This window comes from Trichechus manatus, unplaced genomic scaffold (genome assembly GCF_000243295.1).
Source record: "Trichechus manatus latirostris isolate Lorelei unplaced genomic scaffold, TriManLat1.0 scaffold00228, whole genome shotgun sequence".
NCBI lineage: Eukaryota > Metazoa > Chordata > Mammalia > Sirenia > Trichechidae > Trichechus > Trichechus manatus.
The window spans coordinates 2712659-2724964 of NW_004444164.1; the positions used below are offsets into that span (position 1 = coordinate 2712659).

At 36.3% G+C, this 12306-nt stretch overlaps 1 pseudogene; it reads right to left on the minus strand.

The window, feature by feature from the left end:
- Window positions 1–8736: 8736 nt before the first annotated feature.
- Window positions 8737–9239, minus strand: LOC101357174 (iron-sulfur cluster assembly enzyme ISCU, mitochondrial pseudogene; annotated as a pseudogene).
- Between the last annotated feature and the right edge of the window lie 3067 nt (window positions 9240–12306).

Below are 12306 nucleotides of genomic sequence, written 5' to 3' on the forward strand. Positions count from 1 at the left end.
TGTTTCTAAGAAAGAGCTTTTCGTTTAATTTAGTATTTGTTTGGTTGTCACAACAGGAGGGTACTATGCTTGGCAGTAAACGGATATAGTTAAGGAAGTAATGTTTCTTTAATGGCCAAAGAAATGGAAGCTTAGGAAGATGATTACTTAAATTGGAGACAACACAGCATGCTCACACATGGAGGTACAAGCTTACCAATTTTCTCAAACTTCCTCCAAAGAGGCATAGAGCTGCTCCGGAGGGAGAAAATATCCTGAAACAGAAACTTTATTTGCAACACTGAAGGAAGTTTGAATATCTATAGCTTCTTGACCCTCAGCTCAGCACGGCAGACACTTATAGAGATTGAGATTAGCTACTGGTCCTCCTCATAATCAGGTGCAACTCAGGTGTCAACACATTCCTCAGTCTTTAGTAAACAATTGGAACAAGTGTTTTCCAGTTTTCCCAGGCCTCATTCATGTTTATTTTATTTTTCCTTTTCAACCCAATGTTGTTGGAGTGTAGAGAGCTACACTATTACACTCCCTGTTTAGCAACCATCCTAAAGTGTTGAATATGTTTTTAGGGCTGGCAGGTAACTTTATTTCATATCTACTTGTCCATTTTTTCTATTAACTATTAAAACACTGCTCTGAAAGATTTTGCATAGCCTGGTGGTACAGTGGTTAAGCACTCAGCTGCTAACTAAAAGATCGTTGGTTAGAGCACACCAGCTGCTCCAGGGAGAGAAAGATTTGGCAGTCTGCTTCTGTAAAGACAATAGCCAAGAAAACCCTACAAAGCAGTTCTATTTTGTAACACATGCGGTTGCCATGAGTCGGGAGTGGACTCAGGCAGCCAACAATACACTCACTAGCCTTTTTTGCAGCAAGGTACAGCCATATGACTAAGTTCTTGCCAGTGAAATATGAGTGGAAGTAATATGTGCAACATATTACTTACATGATTACCCTTTACTTCCTGTCTTTCCACCTACCCATAGGCTAAAACATGTATGTGTCCTAGCCAGGCAGCTTCAATTCAGTCTACACTAGAGGACGGCAAAATATCAAGGTAAAAAAATTTTGATGGCTGCAACAAAACTGTTTTTGTTCTACACTTCATATCTATCTCTGTACTGTACAATGAGAAAACTAAATATACATACATTTATCTTGTTTGATCCACTATACTGTGGAGTTTTGTCATTGCAGCTGTCTAGCCCAGGGATTGGCAAACTTTTTCTCTAAAGGGTCAGACGGTAATATTATTAGCTTTGCAGGCCATATGGTCTTTTTTGCAAAACTGAACTCTGCCCCAACTCTGTGACCTAGTAATGTAAAAGGAAGCATAAGCAATGCACAAACAGATGGGCATGGATGTTTTCCAATTGTCCTGGTTATCTAGTGCTGCTGTAACAGAAATACCACAAGTGGATGGCTTTAACAAATCGATGTTTATTCTCTCACAGTCTAGTAGGCTAGAAGTCCAAATTCAAGGCGTCAGCTCCAGGGGAAGGCTTTCTCTTTCGGCTCTGGAGGAAGGTCCTTATCATCAATATCTTCCCCTGGACTAGGACCTTCTCTGAACAGGAACCCCAGGTCCAAAGGACACGCTCTGCTCCCGGCACTGCTTTCTTGGTGGTATGAGGTCCTCTTGTCTCTCTGCTTGCTTCTTTCTTTTATATCTCAAAAGAGATTGCCTCAAGACACAATCCGATCTTGTGGATTGAGTCCTGCCCCATTAACGTAACTGTCGCCCATCTCACCTCATTAACTTCATAGAGGTAGGATTTACAACATATAGGAAAATCACATCAGATGACAAATGGTAGACAATCACATAATACTGGGAAAATATGATAAGCATATTTTGGAGGGACACAATTCAATCCATGACACCAATAAAACTTTATTTGCAAAAAGAAGTGACTAGGTCTATGGGCATAGTTTGCTTACTCCTGGTATAGACCACAACTTAACTAATATAATTGTCCATGACTATACATATATATAAAACTACAGATTTTTGGAAACCTTTTAGGCAAAATTAACCCTTTCGAAGTGTAAAATTCAGCGGCATTTAGTACATTCAATATGTTGTGCAATCATCATATCTATCTAGTTTCAAATCATTTTCAGCTCTCCAAAAGTAAGCCTTATGCTGATTAGCAGTCACTTTAATTCCATTCTTGCCATAGACACTGGCAATCACTAATATGCTTTCTGTCTCTATGGATTTACCTATTCTAGGTATTTTATATAAATGTAAGCATATAATATGTGGCCTTCTGTTTCAGCCTTTTTTCACTTAAAATATTTCCAAGGTTCATCCATGTTGTAGCATCCTTTTTGTGGCCACATAACCTATCATTTTATAGATATATCACATTTTGTTTATGAATTTATCAGTTAATGGACATTTGGATTGTTTCTACCTTTTGGCTATTGTGAACAGAACTTCTATGAACATTAGTGTACAAATTTTTGTTTGAATACCTGTTTTCAATTTTTTGTGTGTATGTGTCAAAGAGTAGAATTGCTAGGTCATAGATTAATTTTACGTTTAACTTTTTAAGAACTGCCAAACTGTTTTCTACATCAGCTGCATCATTTTATATTCTCATCATTCTACCAGCAATAGATGAGGATTCTAATTTTTCCACATCCTTGCCAACACTTGTTATTTTCCATTTTTTTTGTAGCCATCCTAGTGGGTGTGAAGTAGTATCTCACCAGGATTTTGATTTGCATTCCCCTAGTGACTAATGGGAAGGAGGCCTGTTTTCTCAGTGGTTAAAGCGCTCAGCTGCCAACCGAAAGGTCAGCGGTTTGAACCCACAGCCACTCCATGGGAGAAAGATGTAGAAGTCTGCTTCTGTAAAGATTTACAACCTTGGAAACTCCATGGTGCAGTTCTACTCTGTCCTATAGGGTAGCTATAATCATAATAAACTTAGTGGCAATGAGTTTAATAACTACAGAATGAACAAGTATGTTTTGGAAGAAGTGTAGTCAGAATGCTCCTTAGAAGTGAGAGTGATGAGACCTCTTTTCACCTACTTGGATATGTAATCAGAAGGGACCAGTCCCTGGGGAAGGACAGCATGCTTGGTACAGTAGAGGGTCAGTTAAAAAGAGGAAGACCCTCAACAAGATGAATTGAGACAGTGGCTGCCATAATGGGCTCAAATAAAGCAACGATTGTGAAAGTGGCACGGGAATAGGAAGTGTTTCGTTCTGTTGAACATGGGGTCACTATGAGTCAGAACTGATGTGACAACAACCTAACAGCAACAAATGACTAATGTTATTGAGTATCTTTATAGGCTATGTGTGTATCTTTTTTGGAGAAATGTCTATTCAAGTCCTTTGCCCATGTTTTAAGTAGGTTGTTTTTTATGTTGTTGAATTATGAGTTCTTTATATATTCAGGATACTAGACTCTTATTTGATTTTCACTATCTTGACATTTCCTTTGACACATAAAAGTTTTTAATTTTGATGAAGTCAAATTTATTTTTTATTTTGCCTGTATTATTGGTATCAATGAGATGGGGTCGCTATGACTTGGAACTGACTCAATGGCATCTAACAACAACAACATTGGTATCGTATCAAAGAATCCACTGCCAAATTCAAGGTCATTGTTATGGATTGAATTGACCGCTAACTGAAAGGTAGATGGTTAGAAACCACCAGCAGCTCTTCAGGAGAAAGATATGGCAGTCTGCTTCCGTAGAGCTTTACAGCCTCAGAAACCCTATGGGGTCGCTATGAGTTGGAGTCAACTTGACAGCAGTGGGTTAAAATATATATTGAAGTTCTAACCCTTGGTACCGGGGAATATAACTTGTTTTAAAATGGGATCTTAGAAGATGTTATCAGTTAACATGAGCTCAGACTGAAATAGGGTGGGCTAACTTAGTTATCTAGTGCTGCTATAACAGAAATACCACAAGTGGATGGCTTTAAAAACATAAGTTTATTCTCTCACAGTTAAGGAGGCTAGAAGTTCAAATTCAGGGAGCCAGCTCTAGGAAAGGCTTTCGCTCTCTGTGGGCTCTGGGAGAAGGTAGTTGTCTCCTTTCAACACTTGTGGGCCAGGTGTCCCTTAGAGATCTCCATGTGTCTTTCCTCAGCCTTCCTGGGTCTAGGAAGTTCTTCGCAGAGGGACCCCAGATCCAAAGGATGTGCTTTGTTCCCAGCTCTTCTTTCTTGGTGGTAGTTAGGTCCCTCTCTCTCTGCTCGCTTCTCTCTTCTTCTATCTCTTGTAAGACAAAAAGTGATGCAGACCACACCCCATGGAAAGTCCCCTTACATTGAATCAGGGCTGTGACCTGAGTAAGGGTGGTGACTTAAGTAAGGGTGAAGCATCCCATCCTAATCCTGCCTCATTAACATAACAAACATAACCTAATCCTCTTTAACATAACCTAACCTGCCTCATTAACCACAGGCAGAAGTTAGGGTTTACAACATATCACAACATGGAAGATAATTACATCAGATCAGACAATAGAGGACCATCACACAATACTGGGAATCATGGCCTAGCCAATTTGATGCATATTTCAGGGGACACCATTCAATTCATGACAGCAGGCCTAATCCAATCTATGTGGTATCCATATAAAAGAGGATAAAAGACAGAGAGACAGACAGAGGAAGGACAGCAATGTGACGATGCATCTACAAGCCAAGGAACACCTGGGGCTACTAGAAGCAGGGAGAGACAAGAAAGAATCTTCCCTTAGAGATCTTAGAGTTAGCATGACCTTGCCAACATGTTAATTTGGACTTCTAGACTCCAGAACTGTAAGACAATAAATTTCTGTCCTTACAAGTCACTCAATTTGTATTATCTTGTTACAACAGCCTTCGGAAAATAATACGGTCATGAAGATTCACCTAGATATTTTTTTTCCTAAGAGTTGTATAGTTTTAGCCCTTACATTTAGGTTTTTGATTCATTTTGAGTTAATTTTTGTATATAATGTGAAGTAGGGGCCCACATTTATTATTTTGCATGTAGATATACAGTTGTCCAACCACCATTTGTTGAAGACACTATTCTTTCTTCTATTCTTGAATGGAATTGACAGCCTTGTCACAATTAATGGGCCATAGATGTATGGGTTTGTTTATGTACGCTCAATTCTATTCCACTGATTTATATGTCTATCTTTATGCTAGTAACATACTGTTTTGATTACTGTAGTTTTGTAGTTTGTTTTGAAATCAGAAGGAGTCCTCCAATCATCATTTTCTTTTCAAGATTGTTTTAGATATCCAGGGTCCCTTGCCGTTCCATATAAATTTTACTATCAGCTTTTCCATTTCTTCAAAATACATCATTGGGATTTTGATAGGAACTGTGTTGATCTGTAAATCATGTTCGGTAGTATTACCATCTTAACAGTTAGTCCTTTAATCAATGAACATGGAATGTTTTTCCATTTTTTTGTTACTGTTGTTGTTAGGTGTCTTCGGTTCAGAGGCATAAAGACCCTATGCAGAACGGGACGAAACACCATCTGGTCCTGTGCCATTCTCACAATCTTTGTTATGCTTGAGTCCATTGTTGCAGCCACTGTGCCAATCCATCTCATTAAGGATCTTCTTCTTTTTTGCTGACCCTCTACCTTACCAAGCATAATGTCCATTTGTTTAAATCTTCTTTAATGTCTTTCAGCAAGGTTTTGTAGTTTTTAGTGTAAAAGTATTGCACCTCCTTGGTTAAATTTATTCTAATTATTCTTTTTGATGCTATTACAAATAGAATTGTTCCCTTAATTTTATTTTCTGTTTGTTCATTGCTATTCTATAGCAATACAACTGATTGTTCTTTGTTCATATTTTCTCTTATACTTCTACTATATTTGCATATTAGCTCTAATTGATTTTATGTGTGCGCTTGAGGATTCTTTAGGATTTTCTATATATGAGATCATATCATTTCATTTTCATATAATTTTACTTCCTCCTTTCCAACTGGATGGCTTTTATTTATTTTACTTGGCTAATTGTTTAGAGTAGAAATTCTAATACAATGTTAAATAGAAGTGGTGAAAGCAGGCATTATTGTCTTGCTCCTGATTTTAAGATTATATAATCTTGTATCTTTTACCATTGAGTAGACTGTTAGCTGTGGGGTTTTCATAAATGATCTTTATCATGTTGAGGAGTTTCCTTTCTATTCCTGGTTTGTTGAATATTTTAATTATGAAGTAGTGTTGGATATTTTCAAATGCTTTTTTTTCCTACATCAATTGAGACGATAATGTGTTTTTTTGTTTGCTTTTTGTTTCCCTTCATTCTATTTATGAGATATGGGACATTGATTAATGTTTGTATATTGAAACAAAATTGCATTCCTGAGATAATCCCACTTAGTCATGGAGTATAATCCCCTTAATATGCTGCTGGATTTGGCTTGCTATTATTTTGTCAAGGAATCTTTCATCTATATTCATAAGGGATACTGGTCTCTAATTTGCTTTTCTTGTAATGCCTGTATCTGGGCTTGAGATCAGGTTGACCTCTCAGAATGAACTAGGAAGTTTCATCCTCTTTTCTTTTTGGAAAAAGTTTGAGAAATATTGGTTTTAATTCATCATTAAAAGTTTAGTAAAATTTATCAGAGAAGCCACCTAATCCCATTTTATTTATTTATTATTATGTTTTGTGTGTGACTGGGGCTTGGTGGGCAGGTTGAGCTCTGTGATTACTAATTCAAGATTTTTACTTGTTATAGTTCTTTTGAGATTTTCTGTTCTTGAGTCAGGTTTAAAAAATTTTATTAATTTTATTAGTTTCTCATTCAAAAATTTATGGACAAATTGTTTTGTGACATTGGTTGCAGTCCCTGCAATGTGTCCGCGTTGCCCCCCTTTCACCCTGAGCTCCCCATGTCCATTTGTCCAGTTTTCCTGTCCCTTCCTGCCTTGTTGTCTTTTCTTTGTGGCAAGTGTTGTCCATTTGGTCTCATATACTTGATTGAACTAAGACGGACAATCCTCACATGTGTTTTTGTTTGTTTTATAGGCTTGTCTAATCTTTGGGTGAAAGGTAGACTTCGAGAGTGTCTTCAGTTCTAAGTTAGCAGGATATCTGCAGGCCATAGACTCCAGTCTCTGTCAGACCAGTAAGTCAGGTCTTTGTTTGTGAATTTAAATTTTGTTTTACATTTTTCTACTTCTCTGTCCGTAATCCTCTACTGTGATCCCTGTTAAAGCAGTCCTGAGTCAATTTTGTAGTTTGTACATTTCTAGGTATTTGTTCATTTCATCTGCATTATCAAATATATTGGCATATAATTGTTTATTGTAGTCTGTCATTATCCTTTTTATTTCTGAAAGGTTGGTCGTAATGTCCTCACTTTTATTTCTGGTTCTAATTATTTATGACTTTTTTTTTTTCCAGCATAGGTAAAGATTTGTCAATTTTGTCCATCTTTTCAAAGATCAACTTTTGATTTCATTGACTCTATGTGTAGTTTTTCTATTCTTTGTTTTGTTTATCTCCACACTATTTTTTATTATTCCCTTTGACCTATTGGTTGCTTAAGTCTGTGTTGTTCTGTAATTTCCACAAATTTGTGAATTTTCTAATTTTCCTTCTGTTATTGATTTCCAGTTTCATTCCGCAGTTGCTGGAGACGATGCTTTGCATGATTTCAGTCTTAGTAAATGCATTGGGATTTGTTTTGTAGCCTAACATATGGTCTATCTTGTAGAATGTTCTATATGCACTTGAGAAAAATGTATATTCTACTGTTCTTGAGTGGGTGTTTTATGTATGCTTGTTAGGACTAATTGATTTATAGTGTTCATTAAGTTCTCTATTTCTATACTGATTTTCTTTCTACTTCTACTCAATATTGGTAGTAGGGTATTGAAATCTCCAACTATTATCATAGAATTGTTTATTTCTCTTTTTAAATCTGAACTGTCAGTTTTGCTTGATATATTTTGGGGCTCTATTGTTAGGTACATTTATGTTTACAATGATCATAACTTCTTGATGGGTCAATTTTTTTTTTTTTAACCAATATTTAATGTTCTTTTTCTTTTATATCAATTTTTCACTTAAAATATAATTTGTCCAATATTAGTACAGCCAATTCAACTCTTTTTCTGTTACTATTTGCATGGAATATCTTTTCCCATCCTTTCATTTCCAATCTGTCTTTCAATCTAAAGTGATTCTGTTATAAACAACATGTATTTTGAATCACTTTATTTTTTTAATCCATTCTGCCAATATCTGTCTTTAACTAAAGTGGTAAACCATTTACACTTAAAATGATTACTAATAATGGAAGACTTACTTCTGTCATTGTGTTATTCATTTTCTATATATCTTGTATATATTTTTGTTCTACATTTTCTCTAATATTGCCTTCTTTTTTCTTTTTTTTTTTTTACCGGTTTTTATTTTTTTCTACCACTATTTTGATTCCCTTTTGATTTTCTTTTCAGTATGTTTTTAATTCATTTTCTTAGTGGTTACCTTGGGAATTACAGGGTATTTTATAACAATATGCTTTAAATGGATACTAAGGCTTCAATAGCATGCAGTAACTCTGCCTACTATATACAGAGGAATGCAAATCACTTGCATCAGAGTTACAGACAGTGTGCGAGTCTCAAAGCTCGTTTATTGCAGTGTGAGGGGCTTCTGCACATCTCAGGTGATGGCGCAGTGGGTGGGGAGCAGCCAGTGAGATCGGCAGGTGGCTCTGCTGAGGGATCATTTCTTCTCCGCTTCTCCTTTTTTGGGCTCTTGTTTCAGTTTGTAATCAGCCAAGGCGGCCTTGATTGCATCTTCAGCCAGCGTGGAGCAGTGCAGTTTCACAGGAGTCAGGCAGAGTTCCTTGGCGATATCTGTGTTTTTGATGGTCAAGGCTTCTTCAACCATTTTCCCTTTCACCCACTCAGTGGCTAATGAGCTGGAGGTGATCGCAGAACCACAGCTAAATGTTTTAAACCTGACATCCACAGTCTTCCCCATTTCATCCACTTGGATCTGTAATTTCATTACATCGCCATAAGTTGGAGCCCCCATCAATCCAGTTCCGACATTTTCAAACATCTTGTTGAGGGACCCACGTTTCTAGGATTTTCATAATGATCAACAACCTTTTCGTGATAGAGCCGAGCCAGGGCTGACAGCTTCCCAGCGGGAAGGCGTGGCCTCTGGGGCAGCAGGGCACACGCCGCCAGCCGCAGACGGCCTGCTCCAGCCGCTGCCATCTTGCGGGCAGCACAGAATGTTTCTGACAATCAAACTGGATGTAAAGGCTTTTCCCACTGAGTGAGCTCAGAAGCAGGTCAAACAGAGACAAGCCCTGTGAATGAGACTTTACCAAAGATCTGTCAGAAAGATCGAATATCAATAATCTCGAACTGGGGCTTTCTGGGGAGCTTCAAACTCATCTGTTCTCTCCAATGACTGCTAGGCTGATTTTCACAGCTACTGTAGTTGTGAGGTTGATGTTTTTTAAGGATACGTGAGGGGGGAAGCTAGGCATAAGACAAATTAAAATGCCACAAAGTTTGCTGTTTTTACGTAGATTGAACCACTTTCCTTGAATAACTTTTCCTCGGATAGTTGTAACTTTTTGGTTAATTTTCAACATTCTTCAAATGTTGATTTTGACAAGTTCTGCTATTGTAGTAGTTGGTTTTATGGGGATTCAGATATCTTTACCTTGTCATTTCAAAAGTCCTTCTCCTACACTGATTTTTGAACACTAAACTTTCCTGTCTGGGATATACCCAACTGATATGATATATTACTCTTCTTACACATTTATGGAAGTATTTTTGCATTTATGTTATGAGGGATATTAGTCTTATGGTTTCTTTGATATCTTTGTCCTGTTCTTGTACTGAGATAACACTGATCTCATGAAATCAGTAGGAAAGTATTTCATTGTCTTCTGGATTCTGAAAGATTTTATAGAAGATTGTATTATATCTTCTTATATATGTGAAAATTCACCAATGTGGCGTCCTAAGCCTTATTTTTCTTTGTGTAAAGTTTTTTTTTTTTTTTTAATAATCATAGATTCAATTTCTTTAATAGATAGTATTATTATTCCCTTTCTGCAGTTGAAGAAATTAGGGCAGTATTTCAAAAGTATGGGAATTCCAGTTAAATATTTTGGGTTGAACATGTGCATTAATCTCCAGTCTCTCCTACAACCCTGGGAAAATAGAAGTAAATATATTTTTAAAGTCATAAATTCACAAGGGCAAAGAAAATTATAAACAATAGAAACACAATTTTACAAACTACGGAGTCGTTTTCCACTCTGAACAACCAGATACATTCACTTCCTGCTACCCATCAGAAGACTGAAAATTTATTCTCTTAATAGGATAAATGGAAACCCTGGTTGCATAGTGCTTAAGAGTTACGGCTGCTAACCAAAAGATCAGTAGTTCGAATACAGAGGCACTCCTTGGAAACCGTATGGGGCAGTTTTACTCTGCCTTTTAAGGTCACTATGAGTTGGAATTGGCGGCAATGGGTCTGGTTTGGGTTTTTTTGGAATAGGATAAATAAGGTCCCCCTGTATTGGGGCACATCTGATGTGGTTGAAATCAGGATGTTTATACTAAGTGAACTGAGTGAAATTCCACGTACTAAACTTTGAGAACATCCAGTTTCTAGTTTCATCCAACTCCAAGTATACTAGCAGCCAGATTTATACCCTGCAGGCAACAGATTAAAATAATTATCTCTGAAGACTCTGCCTAGCCATACATAAAAGACTTAAAGTAACTGACATGAGGGTGCCCCTCAAAAGGCATCCAGCCAGATTGTATTCACTGTAGAATATCAATGTATCCAGAGCTCAGAGTTTCTTTATAGTTTTTGTGTTCCAACTCCAGTATGAATGGTCAGCCAAATATATAATATTTGAAGAAATTTCTAATATTAAAAAAGAGGCCAAACCAAACAAAGAATAAAAAAGCAGCTTAGAGGAAAAGAGAGTGCAGAAAGAACAGTAAAGCACAGCACACTAACCATCAATTAATATTCTCAAGAGATAAAAGAAGTTATTACACTCATGAAACAAAAACTAGATGCTCTAAGGAGGAAGAAGAAAAGAAGAAGAAAAATAACCATATGGGAAAGGAAATGTGGCAAGCAAATTCTTATAAAAAATGGCTCCAGTCCCTGTGATTGAATTCTCACCATTTCCTAAACATACTACAGAGAACTCGTCAATAGAAATATAATGCAAATCACATATGTAACTATTTTCTATTCTTTAAGATATTTTTCTTGTGTTCCTCCATTTCTAGTATATGGTTGAATTGCTGTCACATGTGAATATTTCAGTTTTTCCTTTAAAGGGTACCTTTTAAAACTTTATTTTACTTTCCTATGTGTTTGTATGAGTACTTAGTTCTTAGTTCATGCATATATATATAGTTAAATAAAAATGTAGAACACTCATCAACTCATTTAACCAATTTGCTTGATTAACTAGGCTCCATTCTCCCAGTAAACCACAATGACTCATGCCAACTGCATGCCGAACACTTGCAATTTAAGACTCCTCTTCTGACTGCTAGGTCACTTATGGTTTCAACAGTTAATTGCATGCTTATCAAAAGTACTTGTGACTGTCCAAAAATCAGCGTTTGCCAGCTATACCACTGATTGTTCAGTTTAAATAGATATTCTGTCAACAAATAAAAATGAATGTAAATAAAAAATACTGCTTTCTATGAAACCTAAATTGAATGCTTTGGAAAGACTAGATAAAAGCTGGTTACTAAAAGAATACAGCCGAATTGGGTATGGACAAGACAATGTAAAAGATTAGAGGGATCATCATAGAATTTCAAGAGGACACTAAACTCAAACTAATTGAGAAGTTTCTGAATGCTCCTCTTCCTCTTTAAAGAAAAGAAAGTGGAAATCATAGCTGATGTTTTATGGATACAGTTAAAAAAAAAAAAACTAAACAAAAAAGAACTCATCTCATTGGATCAGTTCACCAAAAGGAAAAAAAAAAAGTCTTAGACCTACATAAAAACTGATGAATGAAAAGCATATGTGTTTTTAAGATAAAGGAAAATGTTTAAGAGTATATATATTTGCACCATTATTTATGATTCTCTAATCATAACCAACCTTTTAGAATTAAGTAATGAACTGCATATAAGAGAACTATCAAGGATTTTATACCATTAGATTATATTTGATCTTAAAGAAGACACGTACTTTTTCATTTTCTTTTCTTATTCTATTTCTTGATGTCTATCTTTCATCTAAATGGTAACCCTCAGAAAGTGGAAT